Raw genomic sequence first — 12,292 nt, 5'->3', positions numbered from 1 at the left:
TTCAGCACTTCAGGGCGGGTCACACAGTGACGGTGAGACTGTGCCTCAGACTGTTAGGTCTAATGGCGGCGGCGCTTCCCGTGATTCATCTGGGTTTGCTTTACATGCGCCCGTTTCAGTGGTGGACGAAATGACAGAATATTTCACCCCGTTGTCCTCCGCATCGAACGATCTCGGTGACGCGGAGGTGTGTGATGTCGTTAAGACAATGGACGTCAGCCGAATTTCTCCTCACCGGGGTTCGGCTGGGAATTTGTGCTTCCCGAGAGACTGTCACGACAGATGCGTCTTTGACCGGGTGGGGAGCTGTTTGTCATGGGCGCCCAGCCCACGGAGTGTGGACAGCGGCACAACGCAGCTGGCACATAAACAAATTGGAATTACTGGCGGTTTTTCTGGCTCTCCAGTATTTTTCGAGTCTACTGATCGGCCGTCATGTGCTTCTCAGAACGGACAACACTATGGCAAATTTTCGGGGAAGCGAAAGTGGATTTATTCGCGTCGAGCACGACTACGCATTGCCCGCTATGGTTCTCCCTATGCCCTCCATCACCCCTGGGTCTGGATGCGCTAGCTCACAGCTGGCCCAGGACCAGTATGCGTTTCCTCCGATTCGTCTGGTCCCAGCGGTATTATGCAGAATACGGCGGGACAGAGTGGGACAGCTGCTGCTGCTGTCGAGGCCAGATCTGTGGAACCTGTGGGCGTGGCCTCTGAGCGGTGTGAGTTGTTATGTCCCGGTCTTTCTGCTGAAACTACCGAGACCATACTGAACTCTAGAGCAGTTTCTACGAGACGCTTATATGCTTTCAAGTGGAAACTGTTTATGACATGGTGTGAAACTCATGATGTGGATCCAGTTTACTGCCCTGTGGCTTCAGTACTGGAGTTTCTTCAGGACCGTTTTTCGGATGGATTGACACCAGCCACCCTGAAGGTTTATGTGGCAGCTATCTCAGCTCACCATGAGCATATAGGTGGTGTTTCAGTGGGTCATCATCCACTGGTTTCTCGCTTTATACAGGGTGCGCGACGGTTGAGACCCTTCCGCCCTGTGCGAGTTCCTTCATGGGATTTATCCATTGTGTTACTGGGTTTGTCAGGGCATCCGTTTGAGCCCCTGGAAACTGTATCGGATAAGCTCCTGACTCTGAAAACACTTCTTCTCATGGCTTTATCCTCCCTTAAGAGAGTTGGGGATTTACAGGCTCTCTCTGTCTCACCCTCGTGCATGGAGTTTGCACCAGGCTCTGTGAAAGTGTTGTTGCGACCTAGGCCTAATTATGTTCCTAAGGTCGCATCTAATCCTTTTCATTTTCAGCAGGTGGTCCTGGAGGCTTTTTCTCCTGCTGCGGCAGAGTCTGGAGATCTAAGTCTTTGCCCTGTGAGAGCGTTAAAGACTTATGTGGAGCGTACTGCCCCATGGCGTGAGTCTGACCAGCTGTTTGTCTGTTTTGGACATAAGAATAAAGGCCATGCAGTTACGAAACAGCGCATGTCCCATTGGCTGGTGGAGGCTATTTCCTTGGCCTATGAGGCGCGCGGGCTCGCTTCGCCCTTAGGAGTAAAAGGTCATTCCACGAGAGCAGTGGCTTCTTCTCAAGCCTTTCTCAGTGGATCTTCTTTGGATAATATCTGTGCTGCGGCAGGCTGGTCCTCACCGAGCACTTTTATCAGGTCTTACAGTCTGGATGTGAGGATGGCTCCTGGCTCCCGGGTTCTCTCCGCTTGAGCAGATGCTTCCTTGGATCCAAGCTATCAGGTACATCAGGCGTGATGGTATAGCGTTCCCATACGTGGTGACGTCACCGCAGCATCGAAGTGACCTATGAAAGGGAACATCTCGGTTACGTATGTAACCTTGGTTCCCTGAATAGGGAACGAGATGCTGCGGTTCTGGCCGTGCCATACCTTGATAGCTTTCTTCTCTTCTTCGTCATGAAATCTGAGGTAAATGGCGCGCGGCACCAGGTATATATATGCTTACGCATGCTGGGCGGTGCCACGCGCTATTTGGCCAATAGGATTGGCGGGATGGTATAGGGCTTCAGACATTCGTCACACCGAAGGTGTTCCCATACGTGGTGACGTCACCACAGCATCTCGTTCCCTATTCAGGGAACCAAGGTTACATATGTAACCGAGATGTTTTAGCGTATGGGTCTGTCACGTGATTAAGGAATGACTCGACCCGAAGACTCATGAGATGAACTAATCAATTCTCTTTCCGGCTCAGACTGCAATTGGGTTTAGCGTATGTGGCTGTCACGTGATTAAGGAACGAGTCAAAAACCTGATAGACCCGAACTATGAACTAATCAATTCTCTTTCCGGCTCAAGACTGCATTGACTGACAGGTGAATCACTACTACTAGAACAGAACCTATAGAATAATGCGCATGCGCGACTGAACGATTCACTCCCCGAGACGACTCGTTCTTCCCGAGTCACATTAAAGATTCGTTCAAAATGAACGAATAATTCAAGAACGACACATCACTACTGCGCCAGTGCGCCTTCACGGAGAGAAGACAGATTCATAATTTCACGGATTAATAAATTAAATTAAATTCTGCTCTGTACCCTATAAAAACTATTACCTCCAGAGAGGACTGCGACTGGAACTCATTATCATTTGAACTACTTTTGGTACCACTTTTGATATTTTTTCGCAAAAATAAATGATTAACATTATGTTTGTTTGTCTGTTATTTGTTTATTTATAACAGTAACGTTATGTAGTTTTTAGAAATGGTTATGGGTAGGTTTAGGGGTAGGTGTAAGATTAACGTTAGTGGCTCAAAATAACGTTTTAATGTTATATTTTTACAAAACTTGTGTTTTATTATGTTTTATTCTTTTAACATTCTGTATAAAATGGGTAGGTTTAGGTTCGGGTGAGGTATAGGGATCTTACATTTATCACAAAAAAATTATAAAAAGGGAAAATATACATAAATATTTAAAAAAATAATCCGATACGCATTGAAAAGCAGCTTCATGAGCAAATTTCTATGGATAACTCACTGGTCAGAAAACACGTTCTATCTGTACGTATTTGAGGTTGTTTTTACGTAAATTTCAATACGTATCGAACCTGTAATTACGTCCAGATAATACGTAAATGACACTGTAAATACATAAAGGCACATACGTATTGGACAGTTTTAATTTACGTCTAAATATGTACGTTTTGATTGTGAGATCAGGCTGGTAGATTAGAATGTCGTGGAAAAGTTCATTTATTTCAGTAATTCAACTCAAATTGAGAAACTTGTGTATCAAATAAATTCAGTGCACACAGACTGAAGTAGTTTAGTCTTTGGTTCTTTTAATTGTTATAATTTTGGCTCACATTTAACAAAAACCTACCAATTAATTCTCAACAAATTAGAATACTTCATAAGATCAATTAAAAAAAAAAAACATTTTTAGTGAATTGTTGGCCTTCTGGAAAGTATGTTCATTTGGGATTTTAAAGGAAAGAAAAAAGACATTTGCACAGGATTTTAACAGTTTAATACAGGAAGTTATTTTGAATGATTGTAACCAAAACAGTTGAGGAGCACATTTACATTTGACTTTCATGTTTGGTTACAAACATTATTCAAAATATCTTCCACTTGAGTGTGAATGACAATTTTCATTTATTGGTAGCTGTCCTTTTAACAAAACAAACAACTTTAATAATGTATGTACATATGTTCAGTTGTTATAACGTTAATAAGTAATGTAATATTTTGTGTTTTCCCAGCCATCCGGTGAAATTAAGGATGTTGTGAAAGAACTTGATGAGGGCATTCTGACTGTGACTGAGGAGCAGCAAAGTGATGTGCTTCCCAGGGAATAACCAACATTACTCTCATTTGGACATCTTGTCATCACTGACATCTCCCATGTCCCCAAGGTGTTTGGACTTCTAATGGGTCCTACCTCAAGTGCATGAAATACACCAATGAGGTTCTGCAAAAACTTATGACGAACAGCTGCTCCCACCAATGTTAATGATGTGTCCATGGGCTCCACAGCAAGCTCTTCCATAAAACGTTGTTTTAAAAAAAAGAAAAGAATATTTAGGTTATTTTGAGCCTTTCACTACTTTTTAGAGTGCACATTAAAGTTTATCATGTTATGACTTGCAATATGCATGTTCTCATGAAAACAAATGTTGTTTCACGTATCATTGTCCTATACAGTAGCGTACACATTTTCCTTTAAATTGACAAGTGCTTTTGCTTTCCTTTTTCTGTTTCTTGTTTTATGACCACTAAATAGCATTATGAATGGGGAGGGTTTGGAAACTTAACACTTATGTCTGGTCATGTTAAATTATGAAATTTAGAATCTGATGGTTTAAATCTTTGCGCTTTCATGTGCAATCCATTCATATTTTCTTATACATATGTACAGTACACTCATCTTTTTTAACTAAATGTGATTGTTTTCGCCTTATATATACATATATAATATCTTGGTTTCTCATTTTGACCAATAACTTGCATTATGGTGGGGGGAGTACATGTAAACTCATGATGCTATTTTCATTCAAGTACAAAATTCTTGTAATAATTACTGATCTCAGTTACAACTGTCTCTGTTTAAGGATTAGCAGCAGTCCAAATGCATGAATGGTCAGTATTTGAAGCATTTTCTTTTGTGGTCATTTGTTCCTATTTTAGACACCAACATCTTTCAGTTTTTGTCCTAAATTTGCGAGCTAAACTGGGTTGTGTAGTGTCATGTAGTTAAATTATATATAATATAATGCTTTGTAAGTGAAGAAAAAATACTGTGGCTTTGAAAATCCAAAATATTACTTATACTTTGGATACTTAGCCCATTTTGTAATCAATACTCTGCCTACTTTTGTGCATCATTTGTTTCAACAGTGAATCAGAGCGTGTATAAAACTGCCGGAATCACAAGATTTCAGTGTTTCTCAGTGGGCCTGTCCACACACTCACACTTGTGGTTTTGTCTACATATTTCCTGTATTAGGCCCAAATGTTAAAATTTCAAGTATGTGCAAAAATTTGGATGGGAAAACAGTGTTGTTACAATGTAAGTGATTTATTTTGATTTCCAATACATTGCAGTTTCATTAGCAGAATGCTTTTCATACGTCTGCCACTTATATGAGTGAAATGAATTATAAACAAACACAGAACACTTGCCTGTTATGAGCTAAAAGAAAAACATAATTAACAACTTAAAACTGACAGTACTTTTGTTAAAAAGTTGTAATGTTACTTCAGGCATCTTAATCATTTCAGTCTAAGTTTTCTTCTAGAAACAGCTTGTTGCTCAACGAGACATGTAGCAATGATCTTAAGTCATAGGTTTCTATATAGTGTTTCTTACTTCCTGTATTCATTTTCTGTGGATGTTTTTGTCAAAACAGCCTTCCTGCTTGATTATAAAAGTTGCATACAAGTTACAAATTTGTCTCTTTCAGAGATCTGAAATCATTTATTTACATTATGAATGATAATTAAGAAAGGGTTCCCTTCTCTAGTACTCTCTCTCTCCTTCCACACAATTATAGTACTACTGGACTGAGTCACTGCAGAAACTAGTTATTTTAGTCTGTTTTGTGATCAACGTAAGCAAATACAATCAGTCTTATCTACAGATTCTAACATGACGAATCAAGATATGTGTCATGTTACGCTGCTGCGGGATGAACATATACATAGGAGACACAGAGTAGAACTCACAGTCTTTAATGATGAAAACACAGGTTTTCACTACATCAAAGTAGTCAAAAACAAACTGAACAGACGGGCTTATGAACCCCTATGGAATCATAATCAAACTAATGAACAAAAGGAGTACAGAGACGTGACCAAATAAGGGAACATAAATGGGGCCAAAACATGACGCAGACAGTCCATGATCCTGACAATATGAATGTATCTGAAGCACGTTTCTGTACAGAAGAACACATAGTGGTTCTTCATTATGATGATCAAAAGCACAACAAAACAGCCACTGGTAAAAAAAAAAAAAAGGGCAATATATTCACAGTGCTTATATATTTCTTTAAACTTTAAGAAATCTTTCACGCATTTTCTGCACTGTTAGTTGAGAATAACTGTTACTTACGAGTGCAAAAAACATCCAGAGATACACAAACAGAAGAGACACTGCAGTATAAGTGGATCCAGAATAGTCAGAATGCTATTTTAAAGTGCATCTGTATTTTAAACAGCACTGATGAGAAGAAGAGATAATACCAACATAAAGTTACTTTTCAAACTACGCATCATCATCATTACTCAAATGTGTTTTTCCCCTAGTAATAGTTTTCAAATTATAACTATTATTACTATTAAATTATTATTACTATATAATGTCGATGACATTTTCAGTATCTTTTTATACTGGAGAGTGATGGAGGGGCAACATATAGAACCATACAGCTTAACTAAGTGTTGTATATTTTTTTCTATTATATCTATTACTTCTATTACTTCTATTACAATTAGTGTAGCATTTAAGGTTACAATAGAGAAAAGTGTTTTAAATTCCAATGCAGAGGCAATTTTGTGGTCAGAAATAATAATAATAATAATTTTCATTTGTAATGCCTTCGTTTACTCATTTGGTAGGCTACCTGTATGGCACTTTAATTATATCTAGAATATTGCAGGGCATACTTGCTTAATTTTTTTTAAGTTCTTCATTTGTATAAATATTTAAACATGATTTAACTCTATGAGAAATTAAAAAAAAGTTAATAAATTAGGCCTACATCCTTTTTTAAAAAAACTTGCATAATTACACACAATGAAAGCAAGCAAATAACTGAATTTAAACCAAGTTTAAAATGGTGCTTAAAAAACACATTCAACTGGATTCAACAAAAGATTTTTGTTGAATCACTTTTTTACAGTATATACATTAATTGATACTGAATCGAGATCAAACCCAAGAAAAAAAAGAAAGAAAAAATATTGTTATATTTCTCATTTGTATGTTGCTTGAATAAAATAAAAGCATATTTAAATACATTTGACTAAGTGTTTAAAAAATGTAGACATCTAATGCATGCACACATATACACACAGAAGAGCAGAACATCAATCTTTTTATCAATGATTTTCTAATCATCTGATCTTTCAGTCTGATGTGGACAGACAGAAACGCCATCTGAAAAATAAAATACAACAGCACACAATCATTAGGCAAATATTAGAACTGAACATGTTTCTACACCTTCCATTCCAGAAAATATTTGTATTCATATATGTTTTATTAAAACATTTTTTGGAGAAGTTGCATCATTGTGCAAACAATTGATTTGCTTTCTTTGCTTGTAATTGTTCCATTTTTGTACTGCACCTGAGCCCTTTTTGGGTTTGTTGGATGTATATGCCTTTTTAGAAATTTGGATTCATATATTTTGTCATTTTGCACAAAGACTAGAATAATATATTATGGATCATTAAAGACAACTGAAGTTTAGATGTTGCTAAAGAATAAATCACACTCATGGGAATTTGTTACTACTAACTTGTACTTCTCATCGCCGATGTCCGTATTCACACTTTCTGTCAAAATAAAAATAGATTATTTTTCTAACAGCAGAACTTTTATTGTATTGATAATGGATTATTCGCTATTTGAAAACCATTTTAAAAAAGTTTTACCTTCTTCTATTACAGTGAGATAAACAGGATTAATTACGCCTCCAGCAGAGCAGTAGTACCAGCCAGAATCAGTCCGTCTCAGTCCAGTCATCAGCACAGTGAAAGATCTTCTCCCATCATCATCTCTGATCTACACTGATGAATTCTGGGATGTGTCAGTCCTCCCCACTGTGTAACATCTCTGATCTTTATATCTGCACCACTGTTTGACTTTATTCTGATATCCAGAACTGTAGAGACACTGAACACTGATATCACCACCTTCATGTCCAGAGACACTGCTGCTCACCACAGACACATCAGCAGCTGAACATAAAGACACACACACACACACACAGAGACATACACACACACACACATTTATTTGTGATCATAAAATACATGTGTAAGGTCAGAGAATTTGACATTAGAATTTGATTAAAACAATTGCATAATGTCTTACCAGATTGAATCTTGAGATAAGGCTCATATATTGTTTTTATCGGTGGTTGTTCTCCAGTCTCCACAACACAATAATAAACTCCGCTGTGTTTGTCCTGCAGGTTTCTCATAGTCACAGTAAAGAGACTCTGATCAGGATGATCAATTACTGACAGATTCTGCTCTGTTGTGTTTGTGTATGTGTATGTTTCACTGAGTACCAGGATTTCTTCTGCTGTGTGTATTTCTTGTCATAATGACATGGGATGGTGACAGATCCTCCAGTCTGAACAGTTAATACTTGGTCTGACAAACCGTCATAGCTTTCAACACCTAAAGAAACATCACACAAACCATTGTTATGTTCATGATTAATATTAAATCACTTCTTAATTAGTTGTCTTTACATAAAACACATTAAAACACCATGAACAGCACAGAATTTGTCATTTCAGAAATGATGAACAGGAATCCATTCCAAACAAACACAGCACAATATGATACTCTCACCTAAACTGAGCCAAAATCCAATTGAAATGTAGAATATGTTTGTCTTCGTGTAGGAGTCCATATCTTTTCTCTTCGCTGATGTTTCCTGTTTGAGGTTTTCTCTGAGATACAGCAGTATACTGTAACAGGTCAACTTCTGTCTTATATCATGTTTGCACTGTGTATTTATAAACTCAGTTATAGGAACTAGACACAAGGGCGGTCGCTCAAGAACTGCATTTTCATAGAGTAATACGTAAACTCTTTTACACAGCTTTTTAAAATGGTAGGTGGCAGTGTTTCATATGACGTGTTTGGCCAATCAATGTACTTTTACATCACTGTAAAGCCACTATTTATCTTACTTGGATAAAAGAGAAAATCTTTGGTGCTCTTCTTGCACCAACTGACCAAGGGGTGTCTGTCTAGACATCAAATATTGATTAAAAAAAATGTCTGATGGGTGTTCAGGATAAATTATCAAAAGTATCAGTTTTAATTTGAAACATTAATTAATGTTCTGGTATGATTAACTAAGAATGATAAATACTGCTATATAGATTACTGTCAATGTCTGCATATATTAATACACAAGTTGATGAATTAACATTAATACATTACAAACATACATGCATTGACAATGAATGCTTATATGAATTCCTGATAATGAATAAATATACTACTGATTATTTCGTATTTTATATATCATTCTGAAAAAGTGAGTTGTGCTCTGATTGGCCAGCTATCCAGTGCGTTATGTTTGGCTGAATACCTCAAGTGTTTGACGGAAATGTTACGCCTCTTGCTATACTGTGATGCCGCGTTGCAGGCCAGCAGCACGAGACTCAGTTCAGCTGCTCTGCTCGTGCACATCCCATCATCAGTTCTCTTTTAGCAGTTCAGTCAATCAACTGTTAGGAATTGTTACTGTTAACTGAATAACTCGGGATATTGGTTTATATCATGTCAGAGGGAGTGTAAAGCACATTTATAAACCAAATAATTTAAGTAATTTGTGGATAAGTGTGTACTGGAGACGCTAACCGTTTCAAATGATTCAGTTTGATTTGGTGGACTGGTTTGACCAGTTCACTAAGAAGATCCCATTAAATAGAAAGATTTGTTCGCAATTCGGACATCAGATGAGATAAAAACAATAAAACCCATTACAAACGAGGCATTTGTTGCATCCAGTGGGGATATAATTACTGATTATATTGACTTACTGTGTTTTTACACGTTGCTTATCACGCTGCTTAAACATAAAACCGAGGAACATGATCAGAGGAACAACAAGCGCTCTACACTGCTCAAAACTCACATTTGAATCATCATTGGAAAATTATTCAAATATAAAAAAACGTACTTACAGGCGGTGAGTCAAAAGCGTCAGACTGTCCTTGCAAAGCTTTCACAATGAAACAGCGTCTCCATGACATGGTGCCGGCAGCAACAGCGACAATCAAAGTTACCCCTCCTTTCTTTAAGTGAATATTTGTGCAGCGTTGCAAATCTTCCCACATCGTGACGTAGAAATGTGTGTGTGTGGGTGGGGGGGGTGTTAAAACGAGGTGTTTTACGGGGCTGTGGTTGTCTCTTAACAGTTTCAGTTTTTGCATCTTTACAGATCTTCTTCATGCACCAAGAGCTTGTAACACCCCAAAGAGAAAGGAACATTTGAGTGTTTCCCTCTTGAGGTTTCTGGGTATTATGGCTGTATCGTTCTCTAGTTCTCAGGGTTACATTTATTTATATGCAGTATGTGACAAACCACCACAAATAAAGATTTTAATAAGACTTGAAACAGGATGTGGATAAGACACTATTTCTGTACAGACGTTAATAACAGAGGAAAGCTTTTTATCATTTACTGATAAAACACATGGCGAAAAAATATTAAAAAGTGAGAAAAGGACACATTCTCAGTGCTTTTGTTTTTGTAAACATTCACACATCTTTCACACTGCAATGTTAGTTGAGAATAACCACTGGTCATTGGTAAAAACATAAACAGCACAATGCACTCATAAGGCTTGTGCTTACAGAGAAATACATGACATGAAATATCCATTAAAATGAAAGATGATCTTCTATTTAACTGTTACATGTGCAGAAATATCAAAGATTGCCCTGGCCTCCAGTTTCTTCAGTCTACAGGACTCTCTTAGACTTCATAATGAGACTGAGGGCCCTATAATACACCCGGCGCAATGCGAAGCAAGGCACAGTGCAGGTGTGTTTGCTAGTTTCAGTCAGGCCGTTCACATTTTCCCATGCAGTGCCACATCGTTTAATTAGCAAATGCATTTGCGACCATTTGTGCGCCCATGGGCATGCTGGTCTAAAAATGAGGTGTGTTCAGTCGCATTGCTATTTTGAGGAGCACCATGGACCAACTCATACCTGGTCTAAAGTCTGGCGCAATGCTGTTTCTTTGTTATTTAAAGAGCGTACATGCTGCTTATTAAACAAAAGTCCTTTTCTCGTTATAACGACTTAATTTTCTCAAAGAGATAACAAGAAAATTAAGTCGTTATAATGAGAAAACGACTTTCGTTATGTCAAGATAATGAGAAAATTAATTTGTTATAATGAGAAAACAAGAAGGAAAAAAATTATAATGCATGACCACTTTGAACTTCCGTAGCAGCACACAAACAGGCCAAATATAAAAAATCAAAGGATTGCAATGCATATGATTTTTCTGTAGGCTAATTAAATTTATAATTAAGTAATTAAATATATATATAAATGCCTACATGTGATAATGGATAGTCATCGCATGTATCAGAATTAGGCTATCTTTTTGATCTCACACGAGCGGCTCCGTTTCATCTCGGAGACGAGTTCTGTCTTTGCGCTTGCCAAATTCCACTGTGTAAATAGCAAATCCATCATGGCTCGAGCACAACTGGCTCTTAAAGGGAATGGAGGAAGAGACTGGTTTATTGCATGTTACGCCCCAAAAAGCACCCATTACTCATTAAGAGAATAGGGACAACCCGTTTAGACCATGCGCCCGGGCGTTCCAACCATTTTTCCATCGTCAAAATAGCAAAAGTGGATTTGGACATGCCCTGAGAAAAAAGAAACAGGAATGTAAACAGGTCTCTAGTACTGAGTGGGGAACTGTAAACAGTTTTATTTAAAATTGACTGTAAGGTGACAGAGACAAAAATGCACTGACTGTATTCATTTCATTTGTCCCTTGATGTTTCTGCCTTTTCCCAGCAAAATGGAGAATAAAATAGAATGCATCTTTTTTATTATAAAGATAAATGAGGTTAAAATAAGGTAAACAAATCCTTATTAGATATATAAAATGAGCAAAGAGACTTTAAAGGTTCCAGACTAGTTTATGAGTAACTCATCCATTTATTCAATTAGTTTATAAAAAATTAAAAAACTACAAATAACCTTGGAAACTTATCACACAATTGCCGTAACTTCCAAAGTGCCAAAAATGCAGTCATGACCAGAAGTACAACCCCACACACCACGAGAGGAGACTCCCAAAGAGGATGGCTGAAACAGACATGTTTGTTCATATGTGACCAGGGCTGGACTGGGACAAAAAAATCGGCCCGGGCATTTTTGCCCAGACCGGCCCACTATATGATCATAAACACCACCCATCTTTGCATGCCCTTAATTATATGCATACCAACTCCTATTCATTAAAACCACTAATGCCATGTAATGAGTGAGTATAGGAACGAGTGAGAGTTAAC

The 12,292-nt window shown here is 37.8% G+C and overlaps 1 pseudogene; it reads right to left on the bottom strand.

Moving 5' to 3' along the window:
- Positions 1-7,631: 7,631 nt before the first annotated feature.
- Positions 7,632-8,721, bottom strand: LOC132096042 (CMRF35-like molecule 1; annotated as a pseudogene).
- Positions 8,722-12,292: the final 3,571 nt, after the last annotated feature.

The sequence above is a fragment of the Carassius carassius genome, chromosome 20, assembly GCF_963082965.1.
Source record: "Carassius carassius chromosome 20, fCarCar2.1, whole genome shotgun sequence".
Classification (NCBI taxonomy): domain Eukaryota; kingdom Metazoa; phylum Chordata; class Actinopteri; order Cypriniformes; family Cyprinidae; genus Carassius; species Carassius carassius.
This window is presented reverse-complemented; position numbering and strand designations above follow the sequence as displayed.